Here is a 21,780-nt window from a genome sequence, read left to right as displayed (position 1 = left end):
ACAACCAACCAAGGAATAGCCCCACCCACAATGCACGGAGCCCTCCCACATCCGTCACTAACTGAGAAGATGCCTTACAGCCGGATCTGAGGGAGGCATTTTCTCAATTGAGGCTCCCTCCTTTTACATGAGTCTAGCTCGTGACGAGTTGAAAGAAAACTTGCCAGCACAATCTCACAAGCATTTGGGTTTTTTGTTTGTTTGGTTGGTTGTTTTTGTTTTTGTTGTTTTGTTTTGTTTTCTAAGAGCTAGTCTGTTCAAACCAGTTAGTTTTTCTTTTCTTTACAAACTATCCTTAAAATAAATCAAAATGGTTTTACTTTTTAAAATTTTATCTATTTGCTTTAAACCCAGAACAATTAGCACAATCAGAGTAAAGACCCTAACACTTAAATAAATGTTTATCTTAATGAATTCTCACAAACAAAAATACCTGTCAACACCTCGATCAGAGACAGAGAAAAACACCAGAACTGGACGCTCCTCCCTCAGTCCTTCCTTGCCTCACTCTGCCCTGTCCTGGCTTCTATCACCTGCCTACTTCTGAGCTTTGTATAACTGAAGTAATGTAATTTGCAGTTCTATCTGACTTACTTCTGTTATGGCATCTATACAATTTGTCTTGTTCTGGATAGCAGCTGACTTTCTTTGTTGATGCCGAGTAGACTCCATATACTATCTCACAGCCACCTTTGACCTACTTGGATTGTTTCTAATCAGCCCTATTTATGACCAGTCTCCCAGATGCTTTTTTTTCTTCTTTTTTTTGTTATTATCATTTATTACAATTTATTCAATTTGTGTCCCAGCTGTGGTCCCTCCCTTGTCTCCTCCCAATCCCATTCTCCTTCCCTCCTCTCCCTCTAGGCCCCTCCCTTAGGCCACTGATAGAGGAGGTCCTCTTCCCCTTCTATCTGGCCCTAGCCTAGCAGGTCTCATCAGGACTGGTTGCATTGTCTTCCTCAGTGGACTGGCAAGGCTGCACCCCTCGGGGAAATGATTCACGAATTTGCATGTCATCTTTGCATAGACCATGCTAATCTTCTCTGTATCGTTCATTTTAGTTATACGTGCTGTGGGAGTGAGCACTCCCAGATGCTTTTGATGAATGTTTATGTTCATCTTGTTGAGGATATGTATCATTTCAGGGAAGTGAGTGTAGTTGCCAAGTCACAGGATGTGTTCAGCATTAACTGGTACTTTTTTTTTTAACTTAATCTAATTTTTTATTTTTTTACAATTTATTCACTTTAAATCCTGATTGTGGCCCATTCCCTCATCTCCTGGTCCCAGCACCCCTCCCTAACTGGTACTTCTCAAGTCCAACGTGGCTAAGCTGACAGCTCCATCAGCAGAATACAATAAAGTGTGTGTATCTACATCTCTGCTGTTATTCATCAGGATTTGTTGTTATTTTGAAATTTCAACCATTTGTTTGCAATAGTCTTAACAGACATTTTCCTAATGACTACAAACGCCTTCTTGTTCGGTTTTAAAACTGAGTTTTCTGCTGCTCTTTCTCTCCTGTAACTGTCTTCACATGATTTAGACAAGTCTGACATATACATGGCACCTGTCTTCTTTGTGACCTGTCCTGGTTCTCTGAACTTGTACTGATGAGGGAGAAGTTTGTTTTAATGCATGTGAGAACAGACATCACTGTGTTCTCCTGTGGCCCAGAAAGGACCGCCGATTCCGAACTTGGACACTGCTACGGAGAGAGTGCTCCTCCGAACACTGCTACAAATATAACAAATGTTACAAAGCACAGTTTTCCTCGGCTGAAACTTCATTCGCATCCCAAGGTAAACAGGGAGCCAAGTTTATCGCTTGCATTTGTGCAGATTCTCTACACTGTTGCCAAAAGAGAATGGCCTGGGAAACCCCACCGAAGCTTCCGGCCCAACTCTGCTCAACCAGCAGCCGCCAGCAGCCGCCGCCTCTCCAAGCTCAAAACTGATGTTTCAAGCATCTGTTGAAAGGATCTCCTCTTTCTTCAACCCAGGGCCCCCAGTAGTCAGTGCCCCAACAGCAATAGCGCCTCAGCGACACTCTTTATATATCCTCAATAACCAGAGGAAGCTCCCTGTGACCCTGAGGTTCCCAATGCACTACCTCACTGATCCCCTCAGGCCCGCTGTGAGACAGCCTCAGCATTCCCATTTTGTGGGCAGAAAACACCAAAGCAGGCTAAGAGTGCTCAGAGATAGGGGAGATGGTGGAATTTCATAGAGGTGGCCTTGGACCAGCCTCCATTTGTCACTTCTTGCCAGAGTTCTACGTCCCTGGTCCCTGTGGGCTGGCAGGGTGATGGCCCCTTTCTCCTTTGACAGGCTTTTAAACAAAGCAGCCCTTCCCATATTTCTAGGGAGTTTTAGTCAGGAATGGTCTTTCCCCTCCTGATTGTCCTTCCTATGTGCTCCTAACATTCAATCCAAATTGATCAAAATGTACTCACACCCTCCAGAGGGATGTTTTTGAGCTTCTTGTCAAACTCAGAAAAGCAAAGGAGACATGACCAGCAGCCAAGTGTGGAGCTGAGACTCCAAGGGACCCAAGCGCCTAAGCCCTGCCAAAACAGAGCCTCTCAACCAAGAGCTGGGCAACAGCGAGGAGAACCAGAAGTCAGGAAAACCAAGGGTCAAGGCGAGAGAAGGGCACCCTGGCTGAGGCGCGGTTTACACAGGTTTGATGCCACAAGGCTCCTCTGAACTGCAATCACCAACTCAACAGTGGCTCTCAGTGAGGACGCGGTCGGATGGGCACGCTCAACAGTAGGCTAGCTCAGCTTTCTGGACAAGCTAGGCCTGAGGCCAAAGGCTCACCTACACTGCATAAAGTCCATAGCCCCAGGATTTTAAGACCTCCTACTAAGTGCAGGAGCAGGTGTGACAATTTTTCCTGTGGAAGCTACTTTATGGAATTATCCACAGCCACTGGGGTCCTCAGGGTCCTACTGCCCTTTCCTTGAGGAGGGAAGGAGACAACACTTTCTCACCATGTCGCTCTGGGTCGCATGAACTTGCTATGTAGATCAAACTGCCCTTAAATTTACAGAGACATACCACAGTGTGCCGACTGCGTGCTGGGATTAAAAGGCATGTGCCTAGTGCGTGTTCGTGGTGCACGCCTCTAATCCCAGATCTCATGAGTTCAAGGCCAGCCTGGTCTACAGAATGAGTTCCGGGACAGCCAAGGCTACACAGAGAAACCCTGTCTCAAAAACAAATGAGCAAAAGCGTGTGACACCAGGCCCCCCCATTTCCCAGCGGGCAGGAGCGGGAGCCACAAAGGCCTTCGGCTGGCTTTTCCTGTTTCCTGGAAAACACACGCAGGAAGTTTGTTTCTTGTCTCATCTCCAAGAAACCTAAAATGAATCATGTCTCTGTTCCCCAAAAACCTGACCCTTCTGAACTGGAAGAGCATGATGCCTAGAGCTCCCTCAAGCTCCAAAATGAGAACAGGTGAGGGCGCAGGAATGAGAGAACAAAGAACAAGCTCAGCCCACCTGGTGGCTGGGATCAAACTTCACTAGGACACCTTCAAATCTTAACCGGTAAGGGCTAGCTGATGGAAACGAGGGAGTCCTCGGACGAGGGACTGGTACCAGCCAGTGCCTTAACCACCGCACTGGTGCCTGGCAGAGCAGAACCCTCGGGCATTTCTGCCACTGATAAAATGGCTCAGATGTGGTTTAACAAATATTTTTGAATGTCTATTAAGGGCAGCCTCGCTTCTCCCTCCCTGCACAGCCGTGAACCAGGGGCTCTGCCCTGCACCTCCTTGTGTTTGAATCATTCCCAGCACCACCACCAACTCTCAGAACCAACTCGGGAGCCATAAACGCCCCTCACTGCCTCCCCAAAGACAGCCCAGTTCACAGAGGAGCCGGCAAAAACAGTGTCTTCTCCTGATGTTCCCAGGAAGCCTGCCAGGGCTACTGTTTCCTTCATCCATGTCTTTCCACCATCCTTTCCTTGATAGGGGTTCAGCAAACTGTCCCCACTCCCGAATTTAGGCTCTGAAGGAAGTTAAAGGAGGTGACTCCAGAGGCAAAATGTGATTCCGCATTTCAGGTTGAAGCCCAGATTCCCTCTTACGTAGCCCAAGAGTCACATTCACCAAGCAACAGGGACAGTCTTAACGAGAATTTCAGATCACAGGCACCCATTCCTCCCCCACACTAAAACCCGAGGGTCTTGGGAATATAGGAGCAGAGAGAAGCATTAATTGGGCACCAGCCATGCAGGGCACTCTTAAAGGGGCTGAGTCCTTAAAAAGAATCAACCGAGAAGGCAAAACAAGAGCCTTGGAGAAAAAAAAAAAAAAAAAAAACAACTTCAAAACAGCCTCCAGGAAATAAGCACACCAGAAGCATTTTACCCCACAGGTTACATTCCTGAAACACTGTGCTCCTGTTTTCCAAGCAGCATCAAAAACTTACCTCCCTGCCTGGGATTCTTCACAGTATCACCTGACCCGGGGTTGACAGGCCCCGCCCTCTGTGAGGAGCTCCTCTCCCGACCTCCCTCTTCCCCCTACCCCCCTTTCTCCTCTGACCCATTCCACAGCATGACTCAGACACTGGTCCCCCCGTAAAAAATGTCACCTCAGGAGGCAAAAATCAATGAACTGATTTAGCACAAAACATAGAGGTTGAAATAGCACAAGTGTGTCAGCTTGTAAACATATCCAACAACATACTAAATGTCAAAGGCTTCTCTAATACATTTCTATTTTTCCATTTTGATTAGGCATAAATCCCTTGAAAAATGAAAAAAAAAAAGTAAACTTTATAGTATGGAGAAGCAGCTATAAGTAACGATATATCTTCCGGTGGATGACTGGTTGGCTTTGGTTTCAGGGACCCAGAACTCAAGATCCCCCCAACTGCTGGGCGTGCAGACACCTCCGCCATGCCCAGCTCTAGATGAACCCTTTTTAACTACTTTGGCTTTTATTTCCATTATGCTAAAAAAGCACAAAGAATGTGAACCTTTTTCAATTGCTTGTCTTCATTAGTCATCTGGAAAATTCAATAACCTGCACTTACAGTTGGCTAAAGTAAGGCCACAAACAACTGCAAACATTGGCAAGAAAAGCGGGGCTATAGAGCTCACACACCAGAATTCCAGGGTGGACACTAGCAAAGTCACCTTGGCAGTACCTCCTTGAGCTCAATTTCAGCCATTCTACCCCTAGACATATAACCAAAATAGATGCCCATGTGTGTTCAACAACAACAACAACAAAAATGGTACAAAATTGCTCATGTCAGGTGTCCTAATTTCTTTCATATTACTGTGATTAAAACACCAGTATGAAAAAAGTCTGTTTCTTCTTACACTTCTGGGAACGGTCCACCACTGAAGGAAATCAGAGCAGGAACCAGAAGGCAGGAACTAAAGCAGAAACCTTAATGCTAGGACTGGCTCACTCCTCTGCCTTGCTCATCCACCTTTCTTATAAAACCCAGGACCTCCCACCTAGGAATGGTGCTGCCCTCAGTGGGCTGGCCCCTCCTCTATCAATTATCAATCAAGAAAATAGGCACAGATGTGTGTACAGGCCAATCTGATGGAGGCAATTCCCTTAGCTGAGGTTCCCTCTTCCCAGGTATGTTGAGTGAACAATGATGATTAGCCATCACAGTGGCGTTATTTATATTAGAACCCAAAGGGCAACCAGACAGCGCCATCCTCAAGAGGACGATAAACAGTTGGATAATCAAAGTATAGAACCCTAGGCAGCAACAAGCATGAGCAACTTACAACCTCACACATCCGGGGTTTTAGGAACAGAACACTGAGCAAAGGAAACTAGGCATGGATGATCACGCTCTGTGATACTATGTACATAATTTTCAGAACTGACAAAATTAATCTAGATATCAGAAATAAGAGGAGTGTAAAGGGTTACCTTGCAAAGAGGGCTGGCTTAATCTATGGGTTCCTGGAAAAAAGAAAAAGGGAGAGTTTGGTAGAACAGTGATAAAGGAGAGCACAGCCCAACCCCCAATGGCTGCCCCGAGGCTGCTTCCTTTTCAGGGCAGCTCTGTTGAGATGAATACTCAAGAATGAAGAAGAGGAAGCGCGGGAAGAAAGAAAAGGAGGAAAACGATTTCAGACCTGACTGATGCAATTGCTTGTTTTTGTTTGTTTGTTTTGTTTTGTTTTATTTATTTTGGTTTTGGTTGTTTTGTTTTTTTCATGTTTTCCCTTAAAAAATAAGCCAAAGCCAGACAGGGTAAGCTGAGGCAAGAGGATCTCCAGTTTGCTGTCAATCTGGGCTACACAGGAAGACCCTGGTGTAAGATGGGGGAGGGGTGACAGAGAGAAAGAGAAACAGAGAGATGGAGACTGAAAGACTGTTGCCAAGAGACCAAAACTATGTTGCAAGTATTAGCAAACACAAGTTTATATTTTAAAGTTGTTTTTATCTGCAACATGTCATAACTGCAAACAAGAGTAGCATTTCTGTGTTCCTCAGGGCTCAGCTAATACAGACCGGGATTAGTGTGTCTTCTGAGACTTAGTAAGCTCTACTGCCCAACTCCATTAACTAAATGAATTTCTTTAACGCCACCTTCTTCTGAGCTCCTGGGCTCCTGGCCCCTGACACTACCCGGTAATTGTTTCCAATTAACTGATTGCTTCTGTAATGAAATTAGCATGAGGATGCTTGCAGCTCCCAAGCCCTTCTGTGAGCACACCCCTAGACAATGCTCAAAGCTGTACCTGTCCCAAGAGTCTTCATACTTCATGCTTCCAGCAGCCATCATTCAAATGCAAAGTGCAAGACAGGAGGAAGCAAACCCATCTAAGCTTAAAAGCCTAAGGGTGAAATAAAAAACCATCAGGTGATGCCAACGGCTATGCTCAGGACCCTACCTGCCCAGGGCAAAGACAGTCACATCTCCAGTGCCTGGGGTAGAGGTGGTGGGGCGGGGTGGGGTGGAGGAAGGGCATTCAAGGGAGTCTCAGGGTCAGCTCTCCCTCACCTAAACCAATTCCATTGTTCACTTTCCTTGTCACTCCCAAACACAAGGCACAGTCAACAAACCTGGGCTCCCCACATCTCCAGGGACATGTAAGGAATGGAATGCTTTATGTAAAAGCATAGCTGACAACTAGAGGAACAAAAGCTAGCATGATAAGATATATATCTAAAAAAAATTCTAAAGGCAGTGATATCAATTCCATTGCTTCCTGGGGTGGGGGGTAGGGAGACACACAAATCTGTGACATCAAATATAGAAGATAGCTTTAAAAGATGGCAAATGCTTTGATACTGTTCCCTCTCCATTGAAGTCTGTGCAGCTGTCAAAAGGGACATTACCTAACTTTTGAGAGTGGGTTGTTTCCACCCGCTTGGGGGGGGGGTGCTCGCTGTGGGGTTGGTTTTGAGTGAGAACTCAAAGGCTGCTCTTGGAGAAGAGTAACCTAACTCTAGGAAAACCTAATTATTACCCATGATGGGGCAGGAATACTCCCGTCACTTTCTTCAGCTTTCATCTATATCATGTCCAGCCTGCCTCCCCATATGCCAGCCTACACTGCAGATCTTACACTAGCAGTGTCCAGAATTGGGGAAACAATTCCTTACTTTAAAATTAAACACACACACAGTCCCTCCCTCCCTCCCTGGAGAACCTCCAACCACTCTACATGTGCAAAGCCAAACTACATGGGGCCAGCATGCTAAACCATCATGGAGACAAATGGAAGTCACCTTGTGTGGCCTCCCAGCAGCACTTAACACTGAGCCCAGCTTCCCCTCTGATACCCAAGACCCTCCATTCAGCTGGGCGCCAGCCAGTGTGACTGTCCTCAGCAAGATCCGGGCCCAGTCCACACCGCTGACCCATAGAATCTGTAACACTGACAAACTATTTTTAAGCCACCATATCCTGCAGTTTTTTTTTTTTTAATTAATAACCTAAAAACAGAAATAGATGTTATTGCCCTTATAAAGGGACCACAGCTGAGCTGGAACCAGAGAGAAGTGATGAGTTTTCCTGCACTGTGAGAACGTTAGAAATCTTGCAATTTAGAATTTAGAAACAGCTAAGACAGAGCAGCAGCTCCTCTGCTAGGCATTCTTGCTGCTGAGCAGGCCCCTGTGGCTGCCTCAATCGACAGAGTAAGTTTAGCTCCTGTAACCTTCACAACAAATTCTACGAAGATGATTTATTATCTTGTCTGTTTTGTTTTGCATTTGGAGACAGGTATCTCTCCCAGGCTGGCCTTGAACTCATGACCAGCCCGACATTCCGAGTCTCTGGGACTTACAGGCTTTTGCTACACACTCAGCCTATTAATGCCATTTCTGGGACAGTGAAGTATAGAGCAGTTCAGTAACTCACCAAAGTTCACACAGCAAGCAACCGATTCTACACTGCAGTGTCGGGGGATCTGGGCTTGGAGCAAGGATCCTTACCTGTGCAGGGCTGACATTCACAGTCACAAGTCCACGGACAAAAAGGGCAGTCTCAAACTGCCATTCACATGGCCATCACATGCCCAGCACTGCTGTGTCTAACTTTTTTGGCCCTGCCTACCTGAGCTTCCGGTTCTCAAGGTATAGCCCCTTACCTGCCTGTCAGCCAGATCTCCGCTACCTCTGCGAATGAGCCACTGGGGCCCACTGCTGGCAGGTGGAGACCCTTCCTCCTATTCTGGCTCTGTACTGTTGTTCCTCCCCACTTGCTAGGAGCTCAGGGTTCCTCCACCAGGACCCTGCATGCCATGCATGGAAAGAAATATAATTATTATTTACCAGAGTTAAGGGATATCACCTTACCAGCTTTCTCATTAGGGAAATCTCCACTGAATTCTGAGGGGAAAGAAAAGAAGCTGAGAGCTCCAGCTACACAAAGCAGCCACACACAGATCCCAGTCCCCCAAGTCTTCAAAAGGGGGGCCCACAGTGCTGATGTGCAGGTGGGAAACAGCTCTCCTCCTGTAGTGTCACCCTGCTTTTCTGTTGGCTCCGTTGTTTACCACCTTCCTGAAGAACAGCCGAGAATCCTGCACCACTTCTGCCGTCCTGGAAGCCAACAGTGCCTCCCCGTCCACGGTGTGGCTCCCTAGAGATTCTCCCGTGGCCCCTCATTTCCCCTGAGATTCCTTGAAGATCAGCCCAAGATGGACAGCTCTCAGAAACCACTCCTAAGCGCCTACCAGAGGGGAACCTGACTCAGAACTCAAACACCAAACAGATAAAATAACCCTCTGCCCTGAGCTGGAATTTTGCCCAACTTTACATTTTTTACATACTCTTTCTGGACAAAACAAACAAAAGCAACAAAACCTCACTTTATAAGACCCTTCTTTTTATCTCCTAAAGCCCAAGGCTCAGAGCCTTCGCCACAAAGTATCAGACAAAGAAAGACTGAAAGTGACTGCTCAGTGAAATTGCTATTTGCTCTATTCAGAAGGGATTTGTTTTTTGATTTTTTTAAACAGACTTAATTCACTTTCTTTTTCTTGTATTTGGTTTTGGGGTTTTGTTTTTTTAGTATGGTCTTTGTTTTGTTTTTTTTGGAAGGCATCAGGGTCAACCTCACCATTATCTTGAGAAATAGCATTTCAACCTTAAAGAGACCCTCTCACTGTGCTATCTTTGGAACATCTTCACCAACTCAAAGATGCCTCTCTACTCAATTCCATACTAGGTTCAGAGGTTTCTCAGCATTGCAGGGAACAGTATAACAAAGATTCAGAGACACAGAGGAGAAGCCCCACCTACTAAACAACCAGGCATGAGAGAAAACCTACACAGGATGGATGATTTCTGCAGCAATACATACCATTCCAAAGAATGGATAAACATTCCCAGTGACGGGATGACCACTGTCACATGAAAGCACGCGGCAGAACCATCGCACCTAAGCTGAACATAGTGAAGCATCTCTACCATCCCAACACCTGGAAGTTCAAGTTGGTCCTCTGCTAGACAGTGAATCTGAGGCCAGCCTGAGCTACGTAAGATCCTATGTCAATACACACACACATCACATACACACACACACACACACACACACACACAGGTTTTATAGTAACAATATTTCAAAACTATATTTAAGAAACCCTATAAAAGTATTAGACATGTGACTTCCTATGAACAGAGGGCGCCACTGTAGATCTATCTAAACAAAACAAAACAAAACAAAACAACCCTGGAAATTCATTTGACAGTATCATCTAATCCAAACACTAGCTCAGAACTCCTGACTTTGCTCCTATTCCCAATACACTGACTCAAAGTCCCAATTGCCACAGACAGAAACTAGCACCTGTTACAATTCTAAAATGGATAAAGTGTGGTTCATTCTCACGATGGAATACTACACAGCCATTTAAAGGTTCTGCCTCCCCAAACCTTTGCTTTCTCTCATCTAGACTCTTCCCCTCTCAACCTCCCTGGAAGAGAATGCTTCATGAGCTCCAGTACTCACAGGATTATCAACGTAGTTTTCGATATATCAATACCTGTAGTTTCTTCCAGGCAGTTTGGGCAACATTTAAAAAGTAGTTTTAAGGCGCTGGGAGTGGAGCCCAATGGTAAAATACTTATTTAGCATGCTTTGGGGGCCTGAGCTTTAGCGCAAGTACTAAAAACGAATAACCCTTGCTTTTAAATATTAAGGGTTCTTCCCCCACCCCTTAATCGGTCCCCTCACCCCCTACAGCCAGAACTCACATTTGCCATAGTAACTCAGTCAACTAGAGAGACTTGTGGAGGAGGCAATCGTAAGGCTCAGAAAGATCACCAAAAGCCCCCCCGGATGCCGGATGCCAGGAGCTAAATGAACTCCCCTTCTAGAGCACAGGCGGCCACTCCTCCGTTCTCACCCTTTTAAACCTCCCCCACGCAACGGCCACACTCTCCCACAGCCGCCCGGCTCTGCACCTTTCCCAAAATTTAACAGTAAAACAACCAAAGCTTGATCACGTGTCTTCTCACTGTCTATCCCCTTACAATCAGAGGCAGAAACAGCAAGCGTTGTTCTGGGGGTTGGATTAAGGTTTTTTTGTGGAAAGACGGGGAGCATTGAAAACCTTCTGGTTAGCGTGGATGATGGCATAATTTTATAATTATATTAAAAGCCAATGGCCCATGAATTTTAAAAAGGTATATTGATGATGTTTACTGCATCCCAACTTTTTAATTAAATTAAGCTTAAATAGATTAAACGTGGAAGGGGCCCAACAAACACGAGGGCGATGCTCGAAAGGAGAAAGAGGATTAACAACTAAGTACGGAATAAAAATCAACTCGAACAAACTCACCCATCAACTATAAATAAGCAAGGAGGCTTTGGTGCCTAATTAGCCTAAGGTGACGACCAAGGTCACTGATCTGGGATCGGCATTCCTGCTTAGTCTCAGGCTCTCGGTCTGATCTGATACATTAATGAGATGAACTGACCCCCGGGAGAGGAGAAGTGCGGAAAGCAAGCGCTGGGGGACGCCACTGCACATCGTGAACGCGGGTGACACGGCCTGCGCCGGGTCAGCAGCGGGCACTCGGCTCCTGCAGCACCGCCCGGGAAAAGTTGCCTCTGAAAGTTGCAAATAGACCTGGCGAGGGGGGTGATGAGACTCAGCAGCCCCGCGGCTCGGGAGCGCGGGGTTCCCCACGTGCCTGCGCGATCCAGTGTGCCTCGGGACCCTACCACCCACCCCGGTGGACCTGACACCCCAGGTCCTCGGGAACCCACGCCAGTCCCGGAGCTTAGGGCGGTCCCTAAAGGCCGCGCCCCACCCCTCCCCCACGCCCAGACCCTGCAACACCAGCTAGGGCCACCTGCCGCTCCAGGACCAGGATAAAGAGGTACTAATCGCCGCTCCCTCCGACCAGACAGGACATCGAACTTACCCTGAGACGCCTCGGAAAAGGCGCTGCACCGCACCTCAGCTCCGAAAGGGCTGGGAGGTACCAAAGAGGCAGCGCGCCCTACTCCCGGGTCGGGAGGCGCCGCCCCCTCGAGCGCCAGCGGTGATCCCAGGCGACTGCTAGCCGAGGCAACCCCACCGACCTGCCCAGGGCAATCCCCGGGCCACCGTCGCCGTGCGCCCAGGCACGCGCCAAGAGTACGAGGCTGGGCACCGGGCTGGCTCGGGGCAGGGTGGGAGCCGGGACGCCCCAGATCGTCCGTGCAGGGGACAGGAGCGCAGCGTTGCCACCACTCACCTCCAGCGCCGCGGGTCTGGAGCGGGAGCAGGGCGGGCGGCTGGCGGGGCGGGACCGGTAGGCGCTGGGCGGGACCTCGGGCAGCGCCAGAATCAAACGCGAGTCCCACCACGAGCGCGGGGCAGCATCCTGCAGCGCGGCGCAGGAGTCCCCTGCGGCTGCCGGGAGCCACCGAGCGCACGGACACTCACCCGTCCTGGCTCTGGTCGGGAAGCGGGCCAGAGCACCGCAAGCTCTTTGTACCCGGGAGCCGGCCGCGGGGAGCCCAGTGCGCCTGCGCGCCGCCGCAACTCTCCCTGGCGCACCTCTGTACCACTGGTTCCTACCGGCCCGCGCGACCCTCCCATTCGCCCTGGAGGGTGCTCGGTGCGCACAAGTTATCGACCAGGGGAGCTGGGCTCGCCGGGTGCGGGTTGGCACCCCGATAGCGCCTGCGTGCGGTGCCGTTAAGAAGCTGGTTCGGGAACCAGGATGGAGAAGGGCTTGCAAGTCCGCTCTGGAGCGGCTGGAAACTTTCAGCCAAACAGGACGCCGCAGGGGCCTAGACACATTCCTTCCCGCACCTTGCAGAGCGAGGTGTCCGGCCGCCTGGATGACTCAGCTTCGCTCCTGGGTGTGGAGTTCAAGAAAGAAGTCACTTGTCCCTAAAAGCTCCCGCCAGAGCATTGGCAGTAGATCCACAAGAGATGAGTTGGGGACTGAGGATCCGGTCTTCTTTCAAGAAGGTGGCTAGGGACAGGAAGTTCAAGTAATGAAAAGACAAAACAGAACAAAAAAGCCCTGCCGGGCGACGGATCTGTAGCCGGGTGGATCTAGCCAGGCTGGGCTACATGAAAAACGGATATTACCAAAACAAACAATGTCAGTGTTGGAGGCTCTGTTTGTCTTGATGAGAGTGTTTTGAGCCCCTACACACACACACACACAGAGAGAGAGAGAGAGAGAGAGAGAGAGAGAGCACCAGCACAAGTGGACCTTACCCACACCTCACTGTCTGTAACCGCTTGGAGAACAGCCTGAAGTTAGGAGTGGGGTTTCGGGGAGAGGCTAGCCCTGGAGAGAAGCTGTGAATCAAAGCTTCCTTGCTCGGTTCTCCGGGAAGCCCCTCCCCCAGGCAGGACTTAGAATGAGCAAAAGACAGCCCAGAACGTTCATTTTCTCAGCCCTTTGCCCCTCTCTGGGTCACAGCAAAACGTTTCCTCCTCGGGACCTCAGGTTCCACATGGGTCAGTAGGGTCCTTGAATTCAGGAGAGGGTCTTCCACATCTCTCACGCCCTAGTGCCACCTTGCTCTGGAAAGGATAATTACTGTGAAGCGAGCTAACAGGCAGAGAATCAGAGCCACCGGGATGCCTACGTTTTTAAAGGTCGCTCAGCGGGCTGGCTAGACTGCTCAGTCAGTGAGCTCTAAGTTCAAGACTGCCTAACTTGGTAAATAAGGTGGGACATTCTTACACAAGTTTCTGTTCACCTGCACACACTAATGTGCCCACCCATGACCACACACGCGCGCGCGCGCACACACACACGAACAATACACACATTCGGAAAAAAAAAAAAAAGTTTATAATGCCCTCCACCCCAAGTCTTGACCTCCCTTTCATTTCTCCCTGTTTACGTGTAGCCTGCAAGCATTAAACATAGGCTCTCAAACAGTAGGCAAACATGAAATAAAAAACATAGCAGGTCCGGCATGGTGGTGAAAGCTTTTAGCTCCAGCACTTGAGAGGCAGAGGCAGGTGGATCTCTGGGAGTTCGAGGCCAAGCCTGGTCTGTGAACAAGCTACAGGTCATCCAATGCTACATAAGTGAGACCCTGTCTCAGGGGAAAAGAAAGAGATTCACATCTTCAGATTTTAAGTTTGAAATTTTATTTTGGATTTACTCATCCTTTTAAATCAAAACCAATCAATTGACGCATCCCATGATTTACCCTCACAGTGTTTGAGCATACTCATAAAGTCCGAGACAGACCATTGCCACTGATTTCACCCTGATAAGACACCCCAGAACCATCCATCGGCAGCCTCATCCCCACCCCTCCCCACCCCCCAGCAACCACTAAACCGTTTTTCTTTCTGTCTCTGAGGTCTGCCTGTCTTGTTTCATGTGAATGAAAGCATAGCTATATGTGGGCTTTGGAAGCTGGGACCTTTTTCACGTCAAATAATACTTGAAAGTCCACGCAGGCTGTAGTGTCCACAGGAACTTTGTTCTCCAACTCCAGCTCACCTGCCGTGAGCTGGGAATAACCAGAAAAGAACACCAGGCTTTGAAATGGAATAGTTTTTAGAGTGAGGCAATTCTTGGAAGTGTAACTGCAAAAAGCAAAAAAAAAAAAAAAAAAAAAAAAGACATGTCAACATCTATAAAAGTTTCTTAATTTATATAAAACATACAAGCAGTGATGAGATGTGCTGCTCTTGCAGAGGACTTCTAATTCCATCAAACCATTACCCTGTGCGTGCACAGGGCTTAGCACAGCTAGGTAAGATTGCTGAGGCACACACTAGCAGCATGTCTGAGGACAGGTTTGTTCAAGCTGAGCTTTATGAAGGTGAAGAGTCCGTGGGCAGTGAGTAAGCAGCCATTCTTAGCTATAAAGGAAGTGCCTGAGCTCAGAAGAGTCTCTTGTACTTACATCAGTTCAGTAAACTTTCCTTTCCATCCAAGGGTCTGGAGGTTAGCCCTCTGATTTCAGGGAAGGACACTGGGGTACAGGTGAAACTGGGATTAGGAGATTGGAGGGAGACAGTTGGTTGAGCCATTCAGCCAGAAGTTGGGTGATTGGGACAGAAGTAGGCTTAGCCAAGACTTCTTGGCAAAGATTTCAAATGGACCTTTGGGGTGATATTATTTTAAAGATTAATTTTATTTTAAAATTGTGTGTATTGTGTTTGTTTGACATAAATCCAAGTACCTGAGGAGGCCAGACATACTGGATCTCACTGGGGCCAGAGATGCTAATAGTTGACTTGGGAACCAAGTTGCTGGGAACCAAACTCAAGTCCTCTGGAAAAGTATCCATTCACATGTTCTACATGCTCGTGACCTCTGAGCCAACCTTTCAGCCCAAGAACTTCGGGGATCTTCAAATCATAAGGGGAACTCATTTGTTTTGTGCCAGATGATCTTTTCTGTGATGGTGACCTGGAATTGCTTTTACTTCTGCCAGCATTGCTTCAAGTCTATGTCTGGCTTTTCGTTTGTTGCTTTGTTTCATTTTGTTTGCTGAGACAGCTCTTGCTCTGCAGCCCAGGCTGACCTTGAACTCTGAGAGGTCTTCCTCCATCGATCTCCAGAGTGGTGGGATTTCAAGTGTGAGCCTCGGCACCTGGCTCCTCTTAATGCTGTGTTGAAGCATTGAATCCAACCCTGTAAGCACGCTGGAGTGTTTTTGCCTTTTCCCCCTTAGGTTTAGGTACACACAGTGTCTGGATAATCAAGTTAATAACTCTCAGCTGACTGTTTTGATGTCTTGAGGGTGTAGACACCGCTCTTGCTCTTTCAGCCAGGGCTGTGGATATCCATGGCAAATGGGACATTGATCTAGAGCAGCGATTCTCAGCTTGTGTATCCAGACCCTGAGTTGACATCCTGCACATCAGCTATCCTGCACAGTTAGGAAGTGCTAACAAAAATAATCTCATGTTTGGGAGTCACCCAACATGAGGAGGTATTTTCAAGGGCTGCAGCATTTGGAAGTTTGAGAACCACTGCTCCAGCAGTTCAGTTTTCCAAATTGTGTATTGTAATAGAAAATGACCTCCCCGCCAGTCCTTGTGGTCCACACACACAATCCCAGCACCGAAGCAGAAGCAGCACAAGTTAGGGGCTAGCCTCGGCTACTTCGGTTAGTAACTTCAAGTCAACAGCAGCCTGTGTAGCTAATTTTGAATTACTTGGGGATTTCCTACCTCCCATCCAGTAGACACTAACTGCTGTGTTATTCAAGTGTGAACTGTACCTCCCAGGGCAACCTGTGAATGTCTTCAAGGTTCATCTCTTAGTTCTGGCTTGAAGTTCAGGCCTGTCTTTGAAAAGGCTGAGCTAAAGTGTCAGTTTTGTTTTTTAAATGTGTTTCCCCAGTGCTGTTTCCATGTTTTATCCAGGTTTGATTGTGTGTCTATGTGTGTGTGATTTGCATGATTACACATGTGGAGATCAGAGGTTGATGCAGGGGGTCTTCCTCAATCTCTGCCTTATTTTTTAAAGACAGGATCTCTCCCTGAACCTGATGCTCACCAGCTCAACTGGATTGGCTGGACAACAAGCCCCAAAGAGCCTCATGTTCCCCACCTCCCCAGCAGGGGGATTATAGGTGCACACTGACAGTGGCAGCCTGCTCTTTCGAATGTGTGCTAGGGAAAAAATGCTGAGCCTCCTGCTTTTGCCATGTGCACTTCACTGACTGAGCTCTCTCCCCAGCCCCTCAAATACCAGTTTTGAACACATAAAGAGGCCATAATTGTTGCTTTCTTCAACTGACCAATTAATAGGAAGCTCAGTTTTACCCTTTCAAACCTATTCATCAGGCTGGGGGTGATAGGGCACACCTTTAATCCCAGCAATCAGGAGGCAGAGGCAGGCAGATCTTTGTGAGTTTGAAGACAGCCTGGTCTACAGAGATAGTTCCGGTACATCCAGGAAATACATAGAAAGACCCTGTTTAAAAAGGAAAAAGAAAGAAAAAAGAAAATAAAGAAAGGAAGAGAGAGAGAAAGAAGGAAGGAAGGAAGGAAGGAAGGAAGGAAGGAAGGAAGGAAGGAAGGAAGGAAGGAAGGAAAAACCTCTCCCTCAAGAGCTGGGCCTCAGCCCCACAGTGGTACTTGCCACCAAGCCTGTGGCCCTGAGTTCAGTCCCTGAGAGACCCAGTTCTCTCTCTGAAGGAGAGAACTCACTACAAGATGTCCTCCTCCACATGTATGACATGGTATGTGCGCTCACAAAATAATAAATAGATAAATGCAAAAAAAAAAAAAATGAATGTCTTTTTCAGCCTGAGGCCAGAAGGGCTCCTCAGCCTTGATTGTGCTGGGAATCCAGGGTCCTAAGTGTCCCATACAGTTCCAAAGGGAATGTGACACAAGAAGGTAAGTCAGGAGGGAGTGACGAGGACACCCAACAGGAGATCACCAGACGAAAACCAGAGCTTTAGGACAGTGGGATTTGGGCCAGGCCTGGCAGTGGGTTTTTTTCTTTACACTCTTTCAGCTTATTTCCTTCCTTCCTTTCCTTTCCCTTCCTTCCTTCCTTCCTTCCTTCCTTCCTTCCTTCCTTCCTTTCTTCCTTTCTTCCTTTCTCTTCTTTTTGAAATGGAGTAGCCCTGTGCAGAACAGGCTGGCCTCGGCGTCCTGAGTGCTAGGATTACAAGTGTGGTGGCCCAGCTCTCATTCACACTGAATTAATTAAAATGGAATAAGCTAAGTAAAGGTTATATGCCACAGTTCTATTTGAGAGGTTTATGTGCCAGCCTGGCTGTGGACATTTTCCTGGCAGTGAGTATAATGCTCAAACATTCTACGGAGCCATGAAAAATGGGCTTCTGTCTGTTTTGAGTGTTCAGATGGGGACAGAGAAACAAAAAAGAGTCTTCATAGGGAAGACCTGGGGCAGGGGGATTTCCTTTAGGACACCTGGAGTTACCACATTCAGGTCTTTTTCCAGCAGAGAAAATCCTTTGAGGGCTTAGGCTTACAAAGGAGAACTATGTATCCTTCTATCCGAGTTCAAGGTCTTCCCATTAAGGGTACTTCTTTCTACAGAATATTTGTTAATGTTAAAAACGCAAGGTAGGCTTGATGGGTTACACCTGTTACCCCAGCACTCAGGAGACTGAGACAGGAGGATTGCCACAAATTCAAGGCCAGCTTGGCTACATAATGAGTTCCCAGCCAACTGAGCTGCAGAGTGAGACTTTATCTAAAAGCCAAAAAACAAAACAAGAACAACAATAACAAAAGAGGATTAGAGAGATGGCACACTGGTTAAGAGCACTTGCTGCTTTTGACAAGGACACAGGTCTGGTTCCCTGCACCTATATTGTAGCTTACAACTATGTGTAACTCCAGTTTCAACAAATCTAACACTTTCTTCTGGCCTTCTCTGACACTAGGCACTCACATGGCACACATACATGCATGCAGACCAAACCCTCATACACATAAAAATTGTACTTAAAATTTAATTACAGAACTCAAATCTGTAAGTCTCAATGTGAAGATTCTGCTCTGCTCGGTGGCTCTGTGTCCTCTCTAAGAAGTCTGCGCAGGCCTCTTTTAACAAAGAAAACTGTAATGGAGGGAGCAGACAGCCATGGCTCACCTGACTGGCTCTGTTCTCTCCCACGTGCCAACATTCTCACAGGTGCTCACATTTCCCTAGCTACTCTGCCTCTTGCTCACCATCATCGCGGAGGCCAGGCAATGGCTGCAGAATGGTCCAGATGCTGAGATGGCTAGAAATCAAGCGAGGTGATTGTTACCTATGTGTGGGAAGAAAAGAGGTCCCAGCACATCTCAGCCTAGAGGGCAGCAGCCCCACCGTCTGCTCCCTGGAAACAGGCGTGTGAAACCGTGATGACACATTGATCCCGTCACTGTAGTGTTTCTAAAAAAAAAAAAGTTAGAATTTATTTGCGTTGAATTAAAATCCTATGTAGGTTTTACATGTTGCCAACGGACAGAACCCTAGTTCAGGAATAGTGTGCTAAGCGTAATCTTTAGGCATAATTATAATCCTATTATTGTGTCTGCTATCAAATATTTATTGAACATCGAAAGGTGTCTGACAATACTGGGATCCTAAGCAGAGGGATTATGTGTTCAAGCCTCATTTGGCACGCTTGCTTCATTTAGAAATATTATTTACCAGCTACTCACTGAGGGCCTGTTCTGCCTACAGTGCTAGCGAGACTTTATACAGGACACAAAAATGGATGATCCCAAGAAACTTTACATTCTTTAGGGGCATTACATAATCACAGGTATGTTGCTGGTAGATACATATCTGCAATACAGAGTTTAGCTTAAAAGTCATAAAATGTTACCAGTGAAAGAAGATTATAGTTGGGTGGTGGTGGCATCTGCCTTTACTCTCAGCATTTGGGAGGTGGAACTTCTGGTTCAAGGCCAGCTTGGTCTACAGAATGAGTTCCAGGACAGGGTTACGCAGAGGGACCCTGTCATGAAAAAAAACAAAACAGAACAAAACCAGAATATAATTTTAACAGTGGCTAAAACGCACCAGAAGTTGACTTCTGTGCTCGGAATTCCCTGAGCCATCTCCCCTCTCCTTCCAGGCAGTTGTAAATATTACCTACAGTGTGTGGAAAGAGGGTAGGCGCTCAGGCTGTTGAACTCTCTGCAGGAAGCCAGGAAGCTGACGACAGCAGGGGCAGGTTGAGAAGCCAGGCTGCTGGAAAGCAGAGTCAGAACTCTGGTCGCTTTGAGCTGGTGCAGTGTGTGCATTACATCACTGCTGTAGTTCCGGCCTTTTGTTTTCATTTCGTTGGTGATAATAACGTTGTACCGAGTCGCTGTCACTAGAGCTACCTTCCTCTTGGCAGGGCAACCCTGACCCAGTGATCTTTTGATCTTGACCTCACAGCGCTAGTCTTTATATTAACCCAGTAGTTTTCAAACAACTGAGCCTTTCTTTGAGACTCAGAGCCTTTTCATCAAACACCCTTTGAGTGGAAGATACAATGAAGGTTCTCCCGAGCAGAGAGTGGGGAGGAGCAATCTTCCTTCAGAGGGAGGCAGGGTCCTGGGGCACTTGGGGCGGGATGCGGGGGTGGGGACCAGGGGAACTACACATTCAATTCAGGATTATCACTGCCTAGTCCTAATAAGGAATGCTGCTGCTAAAGAAACCTGCTTATCACTGAGGGAACGTTAAGTTCTTCACCCTCAGTTCCATGGCAGGGCTGCATCTGGTTCTACAGATTGACCCTAAATAAAATTTTAGCATCAGTCACGTCCAATGCCCCTTACTCTGTCTTGTGTAGCTCTCTTCAATCGAGTTCTGTCATCGTTCTTTTGTTCGATTGTTTTCTTCTTTCTTTTTGGCAGTGCTGAGGATCAAATGTTGGATGAGCTCTCTCTATTCCGCTGGGCTCCATCCTCAGCCTAGCATGCATGCCACAGAAAATCCACAGCCGAGATAGTTCTGAAACCTGCCAGGAAGGTGGATGGTGTTGAAGGTGGGATAGCATGAAAAAGAAAGCATGAAGAGGAAAGGTGGCGCTCTGCTTCTGCGATCAAATCTCTTGACTTTCCTTCTTCCCTTCCTTCCTTCCTTCCTTCCTTCCTTCCTTCCTTCCTTCCTTCCTTCCTTCCTTCCCTCCTTCCTTCCTACCTTTCTTTCTTTTTGTTTGTTTGTTTGATCTTTGTAGTTTTTCAGGACAGGGTTTCTCTTCGTAGTCTTGGCTGTCCTGGAACTTGCTCTGTAGACCAGGCTGGCCTCGAACCCAGACAGCCACCTGAGTGCTGGGATAAGGTATGCACCACCACCACCAGCAGCAGCAGCTGGCTTCTTAAGAAGCTGTTCATGATGGTGGCACTCAGAGGAGACCCGAGAGACCTGTAGGTATGACGCAAAGCAGAATTTGAACAAAGAAAGCCCAATTCGTCTTTTCTCTTCCAGCCACAATTGTCAGCTCTGACAAAGCGCAGCCAGAGGAGGGGTGGAGACTCATGGCCTGGGGACAATGGCTTGAGTTCAGGGGTATCCTCTCTGAAATTCTGCTTTGACACTCACAGCCTAGGCAGTTATTTATAGGCCCTTTCCAAGGCCCTATTGTCTACTGTGGCTTCTGTATTTCTCTAGGAAACACACACAATTCTATGAAGCCATTATTACTGTCTAAACAAATAAGTTCGCCCAGCCCCCTTCACAGCCATAGGTCATCCCCTTATCTAAGCTTTGTGTGTATTCAACACTTGCTCATGGCTGTGTACTCTAGCCTTCTAGGTATCTAAGAGAGCTGGTCTACTGAGCTCTCAGCACACCGACCAGCCAAATGGCAATATTTTTATTGCGACAGTTGCTATTTTGAAAAACCTGGAAACAATCCAGAGGTCCTACCGCACAGAATGTCTGTGATAGCAAGACCTAGCAAATGGGCAGAACAATATACAGCTCACAGAAGTGCCACGACCCCAGCACAGTGTTTGTCAGCTTCGTATTACCGCGACAAAATACCTAAGGTGAGGCCAGAGAGACAGCTCAGCAGTTGAGAGCACGGGCCGCCCTGCCCGAGGACTCAGGCTCATTCCCAGCAGCTCACAGCCATCTATAACACCAGCTCTACAGGACCCAGTGCCCTCTCCTGGCTGCCATAGGTACGAGGCACACATGGTACACAGACATACTTGCAGGTAAAGCATTCATACACATTAAATTAAGAAAATAATAATAATAATAATAAATTTTAAAAAAACCTAAGAAAAGTCAAGTCAAGTGCTGGGAAGGCAGCTCAGTCGATAACGCACATGTCATAAAGCATGAAAACCTGAGTCTGGATATCCAGCACCCATTTAGAAACCCAGGCATATCTGCAGACATCTAGAATCCCAGCAC

At 47.4% G+C, this 21,780-nt stretch overlaps 1 protein-coding gene, 1 long non-coding RNA gene and 1 pseudogene across 5 annotated transcripts in view; all 3 read right to left on the bottom strand.

Annotated features, from left to right (window-relative positions):
* The window catches only part of Kank1 (KN motif and ankyrin repeat domains 1), a 184,293-nt gene extending 171,990 nt beyond the window's left edge, over positions 1 to 12,303 (bottom strand). For all 4 annotated transcript variants that reach the window (XM_021627567.2, XM_021627576.2, XM_060387865.1 and 1 more), the window contains exon 1: positions 11,884 to 12,303. The gene's annotated coding sequence lies outside the window, so the exon portion shown is untranslated. The remainder of the gene's footprint in view (positions 1 to 11,883) is intronic.
* On the bottom strand, positions 995 to 1,089 carry LOC132651301 (U6 spliceosomal RNA; annotated as a pseudogene).
* A 5,772-nt stretch (positions 12,304 to 18,075) lies between the features above and the next one.
* LOC132647140 (uncharacterized) lies at positions 18,076 to 20,805 on the bottom strand. Its single transcript, XR_009585435.1, has 3 exons — positions 19,516 to 20,805; positions 19,247 to 19,378; positions 18,076 to 18,807 (listed from the first exon to the last, which is right to left on the bottom strand). It is a non-coding gene; the product is annotated as an uncharacterized LOC132647140 (long non-coding RNA).
* Positions 20,806 to 21,780: the final 975 nt, after the last annotated feature.

This window comes from Meriones unguiculatus, chromosome 1 (genome assembly GCF_030254825.1).
Source record: "Meriones unguiculatus strain TT.TT164.6M chromosome 1, Bangor_MerUng_6.1, whole genome shotgun sequence".
NCBI lineage: Eukaryota > Metazoa > Chordata > Mammalia > Rodentia > Muridae > Meriones > Meriones unguiculatus.
The sequence above is the reverse complement of the archived record's forward strand: the minus strand, read 5'-3'. Positions and strand labels throughout refer to the sequence as shown.